At 53.1% G+C, this 15,416-nt stretch overlaps 1 long non-coding RNA gene across 1 annotated transcript; it reads left to right on the forward strand.

Moving 5' to 3' along the window:
• Positions 1 to 7,889: 7,889 nt before the first annotated feature.
• On the forward strand, positions 7,890 to 11,857 carry LOC149911439 (uncharacterized). The gene is made up of 3 exons (XR_016463326.1): positions 7,890 to 7,979; positions 9,076 to 9,858; positions 10,976 to 11,857. It is a non-coding gene; the product is annotated as an uncharacterized LOC149911439 (long non-coding RNA).
• The last annotated feature ends 3,559 nt before the right edge of the window (positions 11,858 to 15,416 follow it).

Below are 15,416 nucleotides of genomic sequence, written 5' to 3' on the forward strand. Positions count from 1 at the left end.
GTATACGCCTTCAAGCAGGTAACATATAAAACTTGTTTGTTTGTTTGTTTTCCTTTTTTCCTTCGAGCACTGGTTCGGGGAAATATGGATGCTTTCTTCTCTGCCGCTATGTTTCCCGCAGTGGAATTTGGGGAATGGCTTCTGTTGTTGGTTTTTCAATACTGAAGAAACATAGCATTCTTTTTATTCTGCCTATGTAGAACTCCCTTTGTTTCCTCTGTAGTTTTGAGTTGTGCTCTGGAACAGAATGTTCAGCTGAATCTAGAACAGCTGCCAAAGAGGAGTCTGTGGGCAAGTGGCTCTGGATTTCCCAGGCAGAGGTCGTAAAGCTCCTTGCCTGCTCACAAAGCGTTCTCATTGTTTTTATACAGTGTTCTATTTTACTGCTGTATTGAGACTTTTATGAAAAATCCTTTGTTTCCCAAAGGTGATGCTGAGAAACACGCCTCATGATGACTTATGCATACCTCGCATTTCATATCAATTCTCCCTTTGGGTCAAAAGTAGACCAAATCCTTGAAACCGTGCCTGGGAATCCCACTGATATTGAAACAGTTCAGCAGTGGTGCCCATGGTCAGAACGCCCTGCGGCGGCAGATCCTGGCACTGACTGTGAATGGAAGAACTGACAACAAATCGCTCGATATCAAAATTGACCCGGTGGATATTTACAAGCGCCGGGAGACCCAGACGGGATCTCAGAGTTGCATGGCCAGGTACAGAAGTTGTTTTACTGGTGGTTTTTTTGTTTGTTTTCTTTTGCAACGTTAAGGATTGTTAATCATTCCTCGCCATCCTTGGCTTCACTGCGCCCTCCTGTCCAATTGACACCAGCTTTTTCATCACCTCAGTTGCCTTCAAAAAAAAAAAAAAAAGCATGACAAAATCAATTTGATGATGACGTTATTTATTTATTTACCGATATTCTTAAGCACTTAGCAGAGTTTTGCTGGGCATAGAGAAGTTTTCCTTGTTTTTCTTCGTCTTGTTCCAACTGACGTAATTCTCTCCTCCCTCAACCCCGACCTAACTGCGTTTTTCCTCTGCCCTCACGAGAGAGAAGGAACGGAGCGCCAGAAGCTGCGGCGCGGCTCCGCGTCAATCCAGTCGGAGCTGTTGTTTCCGCGGTCTCTGGTGCCCCCTCGTGGCCAATCGGTGGAATTGCGGCCGCGTATGTTCGGTGCCGCAGGCAGCAGTACGCATGCGCGCAGGCACGCGGAAGTGGCGTACGTACGTTCTCATCGCTCTGCGCAGCGAATCTGCCGAGCTTTGTTAGGGTTAGTCCTCCAGGCAACAGCACGCATGCGCCAGAGAACTCATAAATAGCTTTCAAATCTACCAAGCCCTGAGATGCAGTCGAGCAGTCAATTCCTGCTGGCTCAGCAACGGTTTTCTCTCTTGCTGTCGGAAGTGCTCCTTGTCTATTTCCTCCGACGGTCTGACGCTCGAGCCTGCCTCGGGAACAGGCACATGCGTAGTGCGGTGCGGAGGGTGGCGCTTGCGCAGTGCAGCGTCTAGGCTTGGGCACGCGTAGTGCTCTGCCGAGAGGGGCGCATGCGTAGCGCCGAGCCGCTACCGGCACATGCGCACTGCAGTGCCCGGGCTCGCGCGTGCGCGTTGCTCTCCCGAGGCTCGCTGGTCGCGGGTTGCTGCCGCGTCGGTGCTGCTGCACGCCAGTACCGCGACCGCGAATCTCCGAGCTGCTCGCGTTCCACTGCCGCTGGGAGGGCTTTTAAACGGCTGGGGGACGGTGCAGGGCTGGGGGTGGAAAGGGACTTTGCTGGTTCACCGGGGCGGAGAGGAAGTTGGATGCCACGAGGCGCTGAGGGGCAGCTGTGAGCCCAACCGGTCCGCTTCCGCGTGGGCTTGGGCATAAAAGGGCGGAAATAGACGAGGGGCATCCTGGATTAGAAGGGGGAGAATATCGCTGGGCCGGCGGCCCGGGAATCGGCTGCTTGCCCGTCCCCGTCGTGGTCTGTCGAAACAATTGCTGTCTTTAAGTGGACGGGCGCACGGTCGCTATTAGCTGGAGGACTGATCACCATAGAGAGCGGCGCATTAGCTGCGCAGAGCGGTTAAAACGCCACTTCCGCATTTGTACGCGCATGCGTTGTGCTGCTTGCGGGACGCGGCGACAGACAGCGGCAGTTCCGCGCATGGGCCACGAGGTGGCAGCAAAGACCGCGGAAAGAACTTTTCTGACGGGATCGGCCCGCGTTTTTCTCCCCTGGCGACCCGTTCTCTCTGTCTTGTGATGGCGGGAGAAGAGCGCGAAGTTGGAAGCGGGGGCGTTGTGGGGGGAAAGACGAAGAAAAAAAGAGAGAGACTACCCCAAACCCAGGCAAGCTCTGCTAAGTGCTTCTAAGTAGCTGTGAAAAAATAAGTTCTTTTTTTTTTTTTTTTTTTCTTTTTGCCAGCATCTGTTGCATTGTTTCTAAATGTTCACAGACCAAAATGCAACTGCCCGGCAAATTTAATGATAACGAAATTAAAGCCCATTGGCAGAAAGCGCGGGGCCATATTAATGTTCACTCAGCCTCTGTCTTGTTCCTACTTTTAATGTATTTTTTCCCAAGGGCCTTTCTTCAACTCCAGGTTTCATTTTTGGCTTTTTATTCTTTTTTATGCCCTAAAATTTAGGCCCCAGCAGGTCTACGCAGGCAGTCACAGCACAGAGTTGCTGTTTTGAGATTAGTGTGGACCATTACAGCGTTTCCACAAAGACTAACGAAAACTGCAGTTCTCCACCTAAGTTTGCAGATGGAAAAAATTAATTCACCTGCATAGAACGAATCGATGCGTCACAGCTGCCATCGGCAAGATGGCCCGAGAGCTGTGCGGGTCTATCAGGCTCAGCTGCAGCTTTTCATCTTTTCAGCTGCCCTTCTCTGGTCCTCCTGCAGCTGGACAGATAGCCCACAAGGGCACGGGGTATACGCAGGCCCTCCCCAGCCAGCTGCGGCAGGCGCTCCTTTTTTGAGGATTACTTGTTCACATACCCAGTTTCCAGCTCATTCCCTTTGGAAAGCTTTTCTTGCGCTCCATGTTACTAGCGCACAATAGAAGTTAAGCCAGTTAAGCCTCTCTCAAGCCCAAGGAGTCCAATGTGCAAGTGTTTTTTGTTTGGGTCTGTCTGGTTTTTTTCCGGGTGTAGGGGGCAGGGGGTGGGCATTTGAGATAGCTGAGCTGTGTGAAAAAAGTCAGTGTCAGAAAGGCCTCTCTCTGATGCCAATGAATATGTCGTTTCCTAAAGCCTGGTCAGTCTTCTCTGCTGGTTGCAGAGAGTTGAGCTATTACGTATGGCCAAGACGAAAGTGTAATCAGTGAAATAGGTGGAGTTGCTCCTTCTGGTAATTTAATGCCTCACCGTGGTATAGGGCGGATGAATGCTGGCTTTGTACCAAAGCACTTGGTAACCCTGAGATTCAAACCTTAATGCTTTCCAGCAAATTTATATTTTCAGGTAGTGCCGCAGAGATGCGGTGACTATTGTTCACGTATTTTCACGTGTCACTGATTACATGGGTTTTCGAAACAGGCACAGCAGAAAACTATTCTCATTGACCGGAATGATTTCTAGTAGGATTCTGTTGTTTTTGCCTCTGGGCCTTGTGTTAAAATAGTAATTTCTGGGGGCTGGCAGGTGCTATCAATATCAGAGATGGGCAAATAAGGCATAAATCTGTGTCCTATAGTAAGTTGGATATGAGCGAGCCGGGTACCTTATTATGGGAAATTGTAAAGCTGTTTTTCTAGGAATGGTGCAGCCGTGTCTCAGTTGTGTGCGCAGTTGGTGTCTAGACTAAAGGAGACTTGTTAAGCGCTCTGCTGACACGTAGGGATGGATGGAAAATTACAAGAGGGAGCTTGAGCATGTATGTATAGAATGTAAGGACCTGCAGTTAAGGATTTGGATTGGCACCTGAGTCCGTGCCTTCAGATGATGCAAGCGCTATGCCTTATCACCCAGTGGAAACGGTCAAAGAGCTGCTTTGGGACAGAATGTTTATATTGCTCAGGAAGTGTGGCCTTCCAAGGTACTTCAGGTATCCCGAAGAACAGAAGCAAGCAGTAATGATTCCTTTCTCTCTCGATTCCAATACTTGTAGGTAGTGCGCTTGAGAAAGACTTTGGAGGCTTTCCTCAGCCTCTTGCTTTCCTCATACCTTTACAAAAGCGGACTGCCAGAAAACAAGAAGACTTCACACGTGCGTTTTGAGTTTGGTTATTTTATGGTGTTTTTTAATTTTTTTTAGATTTTTTTTCAGTCCAAATGTAGTAAATTCTCAGTCATACAAGTGATAAATTTTCAAGGTCTTTGTGCCGATGGACCATGCTTCAGTTGAACATCAAGTGGAGCAGGAGGTATTCTTCATCTATGTGGATGAAAATATGGAATCTTGATGGGATGCTGCCGTATTATGGAGAGGAATCTCCGCATCCCCCAGGCTCAGCCAATACACGGACACAGATTTCTGGATGGTGACCATCACTTTCTGCCACCGCTCCTGCTGCCTAGTTGCTCGTCATCGTCGGTATCCTGCAGGAGATCACGAAGCTGTGGAGGCACAGTCGTATCCAGGTCATCATCTGAAACTTCTTCCACCAGATTGGAAGGGACCAGTCCTCTTGTGCCATCCGTCAGCTCTCCCAGAAACCAGCCATCTTCATCTACGTCTCCGAAGATGTAAAGGTATTGTCCAGCAGTCAGTGGAAGCTCGTTTTCTGGGTCCTCATTAGGGCCCTCAAAAGGATTGTAGCTGTGACGAGCTATGAATCTTCGAATTAGTGCTGGTGATCGTCTGCGAGAATGCAGGCTGCAGCTTGCCATCAGCCACCCTCCCGACTTCTCCAGCCATTCCTGTTCTGGATTTCCGTGCGGCTCCAGCTTTTTCCCACTCTCCTTTTCCAAATGCTGCCCCTGCAGCTGGTTGGCTTCCTCTGCCTTTTCTGCGGCCCCTCTGGATGTGGAAGAGGCCTCCTTGAGCTGCCGGACTGTTTCCCGCAGCTGCTTGGTAAGGAGGCTGAGCGTATGCGTCTTGTCCTTGAGCCGCTCCACCTCCTCCCTCATCTGCTGAGAGCTTCTGCTCCTCAGCAGGCAGTTCTCCTCTCCAAGGAGGCTGCATTGTCTCTGCAAGTCCTTCAGTGCCCTCAGCAGATGGGCACTCTGCTCCCGCAGCTCCCTGTGCTCAGGTGGGCAGGCCTGTTGTTGCTCTGCAGCCTGAACACCCGCTTCTGCTACAGCCCGACGGCAGGCTGGCCTTTGCCGTGTGCGCGGCCCAGCGGCTGCAGCCCTGGCCCCGTTGCAGGAGGCGGGCGGCTGCCCCTGTCCGTGCTCCAGGATGTAATGCAGGAAGCGTCTCCTCTGCTCCTGCAGTTTGCGCTGGAGGCGCAGGACGTGGGCGGCCTGCTCTGCACAGGGCTTCCTGCAGAGCTGCCGCTGGACTTCCTGCTGCAGTCTGTGGGCCTCTCTGCTGCTCTCGCCACTCAGCAGCTCCTTTGCTAGCTGCCGCAGCAGATCCCGTACCTGGCGGTTGGCGTTGTTGCACCGCTGCTGCAGCCGCTCCTGCGTCTGGCGGAGCTGGGCCTCCTTCATCTGCAGCAGTTGGCGGATGTCCGCCTCCCGCTGCCTCTGGCTCTGCTCCCGCAGGCGCTGCAGCTTTGACGCCTGCTGTCGCTCCCAGTTGGAGCGCAGTCGGTCGGCCAGGAGCTGCCGCTCCCGCTCTGCCGCCTCCTGCAGCTCACGTCTCTCGACGGCCCGGCGGCGCTGCATCTCCTGGGAGCGGAGCCGCTCGCCCTCCAGCTGGGCCCGCAGCGCCTCCAGCTCCCGCCTGTGCTCCTCCCGCTGTGCGGGGCAGGCAGGGGGCTGGGCCGGGCCCCGGCGCAGAGAGGGCTGGCAGCACTTTGCCTGTCTCTGCGGCATGGTCGCAGGGACCTGAAGAGACCCTCAGCCTCCAAAAGCTGTGGCCGAAGGCCGCTGAAAGCTACTCTCCTTCCTGGGGCCTGCAAGGACAGCTGCCCCTGGCCCCGTAGCGCCCACTGCCTCTCGTCCCTGTCGCAAGGGTGTGCAGACAGTGAATGCCGTGGGGGGGTGCGCCCACAGTCTTCTATGCTGTGTGCCTGCCTGGCACGTAATGGAGGGTGGGGCAGCGGCCTGCAGTGCTATTGGGCAGTGCAGCCTTCCGGCCTAACTCACAATGAAGGAAGGGTGGGGCTATAGGGCGGGGCGGCCTTCTGGCCCCAGCTCAAAATGGAGGCTGAGGCACGGTGGCTTCAAGCTGCGTTGGGTGGCAGAGACGTCGCGGTGTTGGACAGAACTGCCTTCCGCAGCACTGGGCTGTGTGCATGACCTTTTGTGGTGCTGGAATATGTGGACTTCTCTGGCACTGGAGAAGAAAAGCAGGATGCCATCCAACTCATTGTGATTTCCATTTCGATTCCCGTAAAGGAACTATCTCACCATACCTACCAGCCAGTTAAAGGAAGCTAGTTGCAGGCGTACTCTGCTTAAGGAGCTGCTGGGGCAGATGGCCAGGCTGTCACGAGAAAGCAGCAGCCTGAGGTGCTCCTGGGAATCTCTGAGGGAGACGGATAGGAGGTGGTGTTGTGGGAATCAAATGTTGTTTCTGCATTAGAATTGGATAATATTTATATTTCGTGAACTCCGTTGTCATAGTTCTTTTGGGGAGTCCTTCTACTTAACTTGGGGAAGATCTCAGATAGTTTGCATCACTTATCCTCTAGCCAAATCTTCCCAGGAATGCCCGCTCTGTATATAGGTGTATATATGTATATTTTGTCACACACATTGCAAGAATATCCTGCACGAGATCAAACCGGAGAAGGCTGGACCCTGTGTGGGGCTGGTGCTGCAGTCCAAAAACTGGGGTGGAAAGACAACTGCTTTGAAGGGGTTGGGTATGCTCAGCCCTTTCATCCCCCAACATGTATTGCCCCAGCCCCAGCTCTCTCAGCCTGTCCTCACAGGTGAGGTGTTTGATCCGGAAGTGGTGCGCGCACGGTCCTGCTCCTCTGCGCAGGCACCCCGCCGATCTGCGTTATGCTCGGTCCTCCGGGAAGTAGTGCGCATGCGCCGTCCAGCTTTCCAATAGCATCCATTTCTTCGAAGCCCTGAGATGCAGGTGAGCAGGCAATACTTGGACCGCCGGCTCCGCGACACTATTCTCTCTTTTCCAATCCAGAATGCTCCTTGTCTATTTCCTCGGGCGGTTTTATGCCCCGGTCTGCTTCCAGAACGTACTGTCTAGGCGGACCGTGCACCCGCCGCTTGCGCAATGAGGCGTCGAAAAAAGCGAACGCGTAGGCGCGTGCCCGAAAACGAGCGTACGCCGTAATCCGCGCGCGAGAAGCGCATGCGCAGTGCCGTGCCAAGGCGGCCGCACGCGCAGTTCGGTGACATGCTTGCCGCATGCGCACTGCAAACGATGGCGCATGCGTTTTGCGGCCGTGAGGAGAGCATGCGCATCGCGGTGCCGAGACTGGCGCATGCGCAGAGCGGTGCGAACGGTCGCGCATGCCCAATGCGCTCTTGCAGCTGGCGCGTGCGCAGAGCACTTGGCACATGCGCATTGCGGGGCACAGACAGGCGCATGCACCGTGGCGGGCAGAATCCGGCGCATGCCCCGTTCGGAGCAGAATCCAGTGCGCGCGTAGTGGTGTGTGGTTTTTTTTTTTTTTTTTTTTTAAACCACTGGCGCATGCGTTGTGCTTTCTCATGAACCGCGCGTCCGTACTCCGTGCTGTTGTCTCGAGAACCGCGCCTGCGTAGTGCGGTGCCTAGAGAGACTGCCGCGTGCGCAGTGCCTAGATTCGCACGTGCGCGTTGCTCTCGCGAGACTTGCTTTTCCAGGAACGCTGCGGTGCAGAGCTGGGGCTGGAACGGGACGTCTGCTCCTCCACCGCGGCGGCAAGCACGTTGGGTGCCACGAGGCGCTGAGAGGCAGCCCTGAGCCGACCCGGTCCGTTCCCGGGTGGGCTCGGGCATAAAAGGGCGGAAATAGACGAGGGGCATCCTGGATTAGAAGGGGAGAATATCGCTGAGCCGGCGGTCCGAGAATCGGCTGCTTGCCCGTCCCCGTAGTGGTTTGTCGAAACAATTGCTATCTTTCAGTTGACGGGCGCGTGTTCGCTATTACCTGGAGGACTGATCACCACAGAGAGTGGCGGATTAGCTGCGCAGAGCGGTTAAAACGCCACTTCCGCGTTTCTACGCGCATGCGTTATACCGCTTGCCGGCCTAAGCAGCGGGCAGCGGCAGTTCCGCGCATTGGCCACGAGGTGGCAGCAGAGACCGCGGAAAGAACTTTTCTGACGGATTGCCGGGGACCCGCGGCGCAGTCCCTGGCGATTCGTTCTCTCTGTGTCTCGTAATGACGGGGGCAGAACACGAAGTTAGAAGTGGAGGGTGTGTGGGGGGAAAGACGAAGAAAAAAGAGGGAAACTTCTCCAAACCCAGGAGAGCTGTGCTAAGTGCTTATAAATAGCTGTAAAAAAAGAGGTTTTTTTTTTTCCTTTTGCCAGCATCCGTTGCATCTTTTCTAAATGTTCGCATTACCAAAGTGTAACTGCCCAGCAAATTTAATGATAACGAAATTAAAGCCCGTTGGCAGAAAGCACAGGGCCGTATTAATGTTCACGCAGCTTCTGTCTTCCTTATACTTTAATGTATTTTTTTCCAAGGGCCTTTCTTCAACTCCAAGTTTCATTTTTGGCTTTTTATGACCCCACACATCAACCCCGTGTCCCCACATGTCCCCTCATGTCTCCTCACCTCCCCCCACACTACCTGTCCCCCTTCGCTCCGTGCCCATGTCACCGTGGGGTTGAGGGCAGGGTCAGGGATGCCTGTGGGGTGCGTGGAGTCCTGGGAGAAGTTGATGGCTGTGCGCAGTGGGGTGATGGTGTCCTCCGCACACGGCTGTGACAGTGGGGTGGGGGTAGCGCCCCACAGGTGGGGGTCATTGCCCCCAGAATGGGGCTTGTGCCCCACACACGTGGGCCGCTTGTATGGGGAGTGCATTCTGGAGATGATCTGTCTTTTCTCCAAATCTGCAGTGACTTCAGCAATCCCCTGTCGTGCCGCAACAGAAATGGGGTCCTGCAGTACGTCAGTGATCTCTGACTCGAGGAGTGCAGGGGCTGCACGAAGTACGCACTCTACAGCCTCCCGACTTCTCTGGGGTTTGGGATCGATGTTTGAGCCAAAGGGCTTCACGCTGCCATGCGGGCAGGTGCCAGGTTCACCCACTGAGGAACCAAATCCTAAAATAATTTCACAATGGTCTTTAATTGCTGTGCAAGTAGATGACACAGATTTCTCACTGGGGAGCCAAAGCTGACCCTGGCAGTTTGGCAGACAGCACTCGCTCCATTCACACCGGTAGTCTCAGCCCTTTTGTTGCACATGCAGCTTCTCAGCATCTTGCTGTATCAGTATGGAAATCTGTGCTCCCCTATTTATTAGAAATGCCACCAATTGCCATTGAGGACAGACTGGAATCAAAACATGTGGACCATCCTAGCTTGTCCATCGATAACCCCCTCCCTCCCCCCTTGCTCAATTGGCTGCCAGTCATTACTTCATTACTTTTTTTTTTTTTTTTTCATGCTTTTATGGGAACTTTGAGATCACAGCCTGAAGCAGTGACGGAGCACCTGGTGAGGGGTGTAGCCCTGCAAGCACAGGTGGAAGCAATGCACCTAGAGAACCAGATGAGGCTGAGCCTGGCTCCAGCCCCTCCCTCTCCTCATTTAAGGGCTGGCAGCCCCAAAGGCAGGGTTTCTTCCTGGAGACTGCCTCCTGTGGATTGTTGGGTGAGCTCTGGTTCTTGGAAAGAGGTAAGTGATCCTTTCTTTTTTGCAGGGTTTTGGCTTCTGCCTTTCTGTGGGGATCCTAAGTTGGTTTAGAGTAGCTATGTCCGCTATGCCTCTCCTTATGATGCCTTCCAATTGTTCTCTGAGGGGAGTGAAGGGGTTATCTGCTTTTCTCTGAATTGGTAATGAAGAGACTGACGTTCATTCCTCTCTTTTACTCTTATCTCATGTCTGGAATGCTTCAATCAGCCCCAAGGTAATGCTGGTTGGCTGACTGAGCATTGCAACTCTGGAAACGCCTGGAGCTAATGTGCTTTTCTGTAAAGAGATTCTGCATTCTCCAGGTTTCCTTTGCAACTCTTTTCAAGCCCAGTACCTTCTTGTGAAGTCTCCGTTCCTCTTTCATGACTCTCATTGCACAATCATCGACCTGGGACTCCAAACTACCACACTGTCCCAACCTATTTTATGACACGTTCCCTCTGTGTCCTACTTGTGTCTTTGTGTTCTCCCTGTGTCCTCTGCCCCTGTCCCCTCTGTGTCTCCTCTGCCACGGATTAATTCCGCCCATGCTGAGTATTGTTTAAGGGCGCGTATTTAAATTATGCTCCGTGTCTCTTTGGATCCCGTTCTGTTTTGCAGCTCGATGGGGTTTAAGGGTTTCTGGGGCTCCTCTAGTTAGTGGTTTAAGCACTGTGAAATCTGTGGAGCAGATAATGGAACGCCATGAATCCCTTGTTCATGCATCGCTTGTATGCAGGTGGGTTTGGTGATGGCTGTGGGACGCTCACTTAGAGATGGAATGGGGGTCACAAGGGGCTCGCCTTGCTCCCTGGGGTTTATTCTTCCAGCCCAATAAGCTACGTGGCTGGTGATAGAGTGAGGTGCGTGTATCAGGCTGGGACCTGAGCTTAAGAAAAGCCCCAGCCCCAGTGGCCGTTTTCTTCATCCTCGCTTAGTGTAATGCAGTCTCCACTACTTGAGCATACTGAACACGAGTATTCTGTTCCTGTTTTGTCTGGTTCTCTCCTAGACCTCCCTTACAGATTTGTCAGTAGTAACAGATGTCAGGGCACAGTTCTCAGAGCACGTTGTGGCCGACCACCCCAGGGTCCTAGGGTTCTTTCTGTTTTTATGGCAGATCCGGCTTCGTCTTTATAGGAAACAAAGGATTGTCTTCTACTGGACCACTTTGTCTGGATCACCCCAGATATCTCCATCCCAATTGTCAGGGGATGCTGTTAGTTTCCTAGTCTGTATGATAGCCAATCTCCCCACCCCTCTTCCTTCCATCCCCTGGCCCCCATTCAATAGATAGCTCTGCAGCTGTGGGACCCACCAGTGTGATAAAGCAGTACCTCTGGTGTGCTGAATACTGGGACTGGCACAGAGAGGCTCTATGGCTGATGTGAATCTTCCCGACTGGACTACTTGGTGAGTTTCCCCGGAGCTGTTGAGCACACAGGCTTCCCCACCTACCCTGGTTGCTCACCATGCCATCGATGTCCTTTGTGGACATGGCTTCAGGTATCATACCAGAGACTCCTTAGAGTCGGAAGCGACCATTTATGATGATCTAGTCCGACTCACCCACAATGAACAGGGACATTCACAGCTAGATCAGGTTGCCCTGCGTGTCACCTTGGAAGGGACAGGGCATCCACCGCATCTCTGGGCAACCTGGTCCACTGCGCAGAGTCACAGAATGTCCCGGGTCGGAAGGGACCTCGAGGATCGTGGATCTCCAACCCCCCCCCCCTGCCACATGCAGGACCATCAACCTCCCCATTTCATACTAGACCGGGCTGCCCAGGGCCCCATCCAACCTGGCCTTGAACACCTCCAGGGATGGACGGGGCATCCACAGCCTCTCTGGGCAGCTGTTCCAGCCCCTCACCGCTCTCTCTGTGGAGAACTTCCCCCTGCCATCCAACCTAAATCTTCCCTCCCCCAGCTTAAAACGTTTCCCCTTGTCCCTTGCTATGAAGGATATTTTCCTTATATCTAACCTAAATTTTCCCTCCTTCTTTCCTTTAGCTCCCCTTTGGGTATCGAAAGGCTGTTACCAGGTCACCTCGGAGCCTTCACTTCTCCGGGCTGAACAGCCCCAGCTCTCTCAGCCTGTCCTCACAGGTGAGGTGTTTGATCCTTTGGTTCTTTTTTTTTTTTTTTTTTTTTTTTCTTGTGGCCGTCCTCTGTATGTGCTCCAACGGGTCCATGTCCCTTCTGCACTGAGGGCTCTTCATATGGACGCAGTACTCCAGGTGAGGCCTCTTCAGCACAGAGCAGAGGGGCAGGATCACCTCTTTTCACCTGCTGACCGCACATCTTTTGGTGCAGCCCAGGATGTGGCTGGTTTTCCGGGCTGGGAGGGCACTTTGCTGGCTCGTGTACAGCTTGCCATCCACCAGCTCTTTTGGGACGGGCCTAGGCTCAGCCCTTTCATCCCCCAGCATGTATTGGTAGTGGGGGGTTCCCTTGTCCCAGGTGCAAGACACTGCGCCTGGATTTGTTGAAGCTGATGAGGTTTGTCTGTGCCCGCTGCTCAAGCCTCTCTGGGTCCCTCTGGTTGGCGTCCCATGTCACTGCTGGCGTGTCGCTGCTCCCCACAGCTTGGTGTTGTCAGCAAGGTTTCTGAGTTGTGGCTGATAAGACGACTGCCTGGAGTGAGTCAAGCATCCTTCAGCTTGAACCAGGTCCAAGTGTGCACAGCAAGAAAGACATGGCCTTCATCAAAAGACCACCAGATGACCCTGAGAGATACCTCGCATGTGTAAAAGAACTGAGACCTGAGGCTAGAAAAAATGTCAATCCTACTGGGGACTCGCTGTAATAACCCAGCCTTTTCTTGGACTTCCCCCAGACGGTGAGCTTGGGCTTTACAGGCTAGAGGTGGAGCTAACACAGAGACCTCTGGATTTTCAAAAAGGAACAAGAAGGCTGAGAATCGGGTGCTTTGTTTGACGTTTTTACTGGCTGTCCTACTTAAGGATTCTGCCTGTCCATAGGCACGTTTGGTTGGTTTGGCTGGAACTTAGGAGCCTGGTGCTTATGCCTTCGGTTCTTTGTGATACAGAGCTGCGCCCTTTGCTGCCCAGACCAAATGCACGTGTTGTTGGAAGAGATTACTCTATGCATTTTACTTTTTTTTCTTTAATGCTTTTAAAGAGTGAGAGTGGTATATGCCTTCAAGCAGGTAACATATAAAACTTGTTTGTTTGTTTGTTTTCCTTTTTTCCTTCGAGCACTGGTTCGGGGAAATATGGATGCTTTCTTCTCTGCCGCTATGTTTCCCGCAGTGGAATTTGGGGAATGGCTTCTGTTGTTGGTTTTTCAATACTGAAGAAACATAGCATTCTTTTTATTCTGCCTATGTAGAACTCCCTTTGTTTCCTCTGTAGTTTTGAGTTGTGCTCTGGAACAGAATGTTCAGCTGAATCTAGAACAGCTGCCAAAGAGGAGTCTGTGGGCAAGTGGCTCTGGATTTCCCAGGCAGAGGTCGTAAAGCTCCTTGCCTGCTCACAAAGCGTTCTCATTGTTTTTATACAGTGTTCTATTTTACTGCTGTATTGAGACTTTTATGAAAAATCCTTTGTTTCCCAAAGGTGATGCTGAGAAACACGCCTCATGATGACTTATGCATACCTCGCATTTCATATCAATTCTCCCTTTGGGTCAAAAGTAGACCAAATCCTTGAAACCGTGCCTGGGAATCCCACTGATATTGAAACAGTTCAGCAGTGGTGCCCATGGTCAGAACGCCCTGCGGCGGCAGATCCTGGCACTGACTGTGAATGGAAGAACTGACAACAAATCGCTCGATATCAAAATTGACCCGGTGGATATTTACAAGCGCCGGGAGACCCAGACGGGATCTCAGAGTTGCATGGCCAGGTACAGAAGTTGTTTTACTGGTGGTTTTTTTGTTTGTTTTCTTTTGCAACGTTAAGGATTGTTAATCATTCCTCGCCATCCTTGGCTTCACTGCGCCCTCCTGTCCAATTGACACCAGCTTTTTCATCACCTCAGTTGCCTTCAAAAAAAAAAAAAAAAGCATGACAAAATCAATTTGATGATGACGTTATTTATTTATTTACCGATATTCTTAAGCACTTAGCAGAGTTTTGCTGGGCATAGAGAAGTTTTCCTTGTTTTTCTTCGTCTTGTTCCAACTGACGTAATTCTCTCCTCCCTCAACCCCGACCTAACTGCGTTTTTCCTCTGCCCTCACGAGAGAGAAGGAACGGAGCGCCAGAAGCTGCGGCGCGGCTCCGCGTCAATCCAGTCGGAGCTGTTGTTTCCGCGGTCTCTGGTGCCCCCTCGTGGCCAATCGGTGGAATTGCGGCCGCGTATGTTCGGTGCCGCAGGCAGCAGTACGCATGCGCGCAGGCACGCGGAAGTGGCGTACGTACGTTCTCATCGCTCTGCGCAGCGAATCTGCCGAGCTTTGTTAGGGTTAGTCCTCCAGGCAACAGCACGCATGCGCCAGAGAACTCATAAATAGCTTTCAAATCTACCAAGCCCTGAGATGCAGTCGAGCAGTCAATTCCTGCTGGCTCAGCAACGGTTTTCTCTCTTGCTGTCGGAAGTGCTCCTTGTCTATTTCCTCCGACGGTCTGACGCTCGAGCCTGCCTCGGGAACAGGCACATGCGTAGTGCGGTGCGGAGGGTGGCGCTTGCGCAGTGCAGCGTCTAGGCTTGGGCACGCGTAGTGCTCTGCCGAGAGGGGCGCATGCGTAGCGCCGAGCCGCTACCGGCACATGCGCACTGCAGTGCCCGGGCTCGCGCGTGCGCGTTGCTCTCCCGAGGCTCGCTGGTCGCGGGTTGCTGCCGCGTCGGTGCTGCTGCACGCCAGTACCGCGACCGCGAATCTCCGAGCTGCTCGCGTTCCACTGCCGCTGGGAGGGCTTTTAAACGGCTGGGGGACGGTGCAGGGCTGGGGGTGGAAAGGGACTTTGCTGGTTCACCGGGGCGGAGAGGAAGTTGGATGCCACGAGGCGCTGAGGGGCAGCTGTGAGCCCAACCGGTCCGCTTCCGCGTGGGCTTGGGCATAAAAGGGCGGAAATAGACGAGGGGCATCCTGGATTAGAAGGGGGAGAATATCGCTGGGCCGGCGGCCCGGGAATCGGCTGCTTGCCCGTCCCCGTCGTGGTCTGTCGAAACAATTGCTGTCTTTAAGTGGACGGGCGCACGGTCGCTATTAGCTGGAGGACTGATCACCATAGAGAGCGGCGCATTAGCTGCGCAGAGCGGTTAAAACGCCACTTCCGCATTTGTACGCGCATGCGTTGTGCTGCTTGCGGGACGCGGCGACAGACAGCGGCAGTTCCGCGCATGGGCCACGAGGTGGCAGCAAAGACCGCGGAAAGAACTTTTCTGACGGGATCGGCCCGCGTTTTTCTCCCCTGGCGACCCGTTCTCTCTGTCTTGTGATGGCGGGAGAAGAGCGCGAAGTTGGAAGCGGGGGCGTTGTGGGGGGAAAGACGAAGAAAAAAAGAGAGAGACTACCCCAAACCCAGGCAAGCTCTGCTAAGTGCTTCTAAGTAGCTGTGAAAAAATAAGTTCTTTTTTTTTTTTTTTTT

The sequence above is a fragment of the Phasianus colchicus genome, unplaced genomic scaffold, assembly GCF_987193195.1.
Source record: "Phasianus colchicus unplaced genomic scaffold, bPhaCol1.hap1.1 HAP1_SCAFFOLD_115, whole genome shotgun sequence".
NCBI lineage: Eukaryota > Metazoa > Chordata > Aves > Galliformes > Phasianidae > Phasianus > Phasianus colchicus.